Below are 1,483 nucleotides of genomic sequence, written 5' to 3' on the forward strand. Positions count from 1 at the left end.
GGGGTTCAGGGCAGTTCTAAACATCATCTGCCCCTGTATTCACCTAAAACCCAGACGGAGACACGCAGGAGGTATGTAAGGATTTCATCCAATGATAATGGAAGAATCTGGAGAGAATTCTATACTGGGAAACATTTTTTATTATTGAAATGTAATCTCAGCTCACTGACCCTTTGCTCAGCAGAATGTATTTTGGGGTGTAATTCTTAGTATGTGCATGCTATGTGTCCCTAGAACACCTGATTGTGTTCCTTGCATGTTGGGCCTCTGTATGTGGCCAGGCTGTGAAAAAGTCCCACACATGTGGTATCGCCATACACAGGAGGAGTAGCAGAATGTATTTTGGGGCATCATTTGTGGTATACACATGCCATGTGAGAGAAATTTCCTAATTTACATACAGAAGTATATTCCTTTGATGTAAAAGACAAAATTATTCAATTTTTAGACTTAACATTCCACTGATAAAGAATGTTCTAAAACTTGGCAGACTGGCCAGACTTTGACAGCTGAGCAGCATCAGACCATCAGGCCACTTCAGCGGTGAACCGATGGAAATGGCCCGTCGGACCATTCTCATTGGTTTGGAACGACTGTGTGTACGCGGCCTCAGCGTTGCAGCCGGGAAGGGAATGCAAGTGAAACACCTAGATGTTAAAACTGCTTTCTTAAATGGAGACATTAACCACTTAAGTCCAGAGCCTGTTTTTCAGACTCGTGTTTACACGTTAAAAACATGTTTTTTTGCTAGAAAATTACTTAGAACCCCCAAACGTTGTATACAAATATTTGGCTGAATTTAGTGTGCCCAAGATGACTGCTTCACCTCTGAAGTGCTTTGAGTGGACATAACTAATATACCCTGCTTAGCAGGGGTGGGCCTTAGAGAACAGAGGCTACATATGGGCAGCAACGAGGTCTAGTGATTAACACTTATGCCTCAAATCCTGACCAGGACACTACCTGCAAACTTGTTCTCTCTGTACTTGCGTGGGTTTCCTCCGGGTAATTTTGCTGAATTTAGTGTGCCCAAGAGGGGGATATAGGTTTTCCTCCCACACTCCAAAGACATTCCTCGCGTTGGTGGTGCAGTGGTGAGCATAGCTGCTTATCCAGCAGCTGACCCGGGTTTGATTCCCGGCCAAGGCAATTGTCAAGATGGCTTCTAACTGCTTTGTTTCCACAGGACAGAGAAATCTGCTCTACAAATTAAATGCTGATGGAATAAAATTTAAACAAAAAGGAATATGTTGTATGTTTGTATGTATTTTGATAAGCACTTTTGAATAATATATTTTTTTGCACAAGGATATGATTGGTTTGTATTCTTATTTTGAGCCAGTAGGTGGAGCACTCGGCTCCTTTTCAGGTATTTTCCAGGCTATCCTTAGCAACTTGGATGAAAAAAAAAAACAGCTGTTTACTATATAGCTCAACAGCTCTCTCTACCACTAGCCATTCATGTAATCCTAACACTAACCCC

At 42.1% G+C, this 1,483-nt stretch overlaps 1 non-coding gene across 1 annotated transcript; it reads left to right on the top strand.

The window, feature by feature from the left end:
• The first annotated feature begins 1,077 nt into the window (after nt 1-1,077).
• TRNAD-AUC lies at nt 1,078-1,149 on the top strand. The gene has a single exon. It is a non-coding gene; the product is annotated as a tRNA-Asp (tRNA).
• The last annotated feature ends 334 nt before the right edge of the window (nt 1,150-1,483 follow it).

The sequence above is a fragment of the Rana temporaria genome, chromosome 3 (assembly GCF_905171775.1).
Source record: "Rana temporaria chromosome 3, aRanTem1.1, whole genome shotgun sequence".
Classification (NCBI taxonomy): domain Eukaryota; kingdom Metazoa; phylum Chordata; class Amphibia; order Anura; family Ranidae; genus Rana; species Rana temporaria.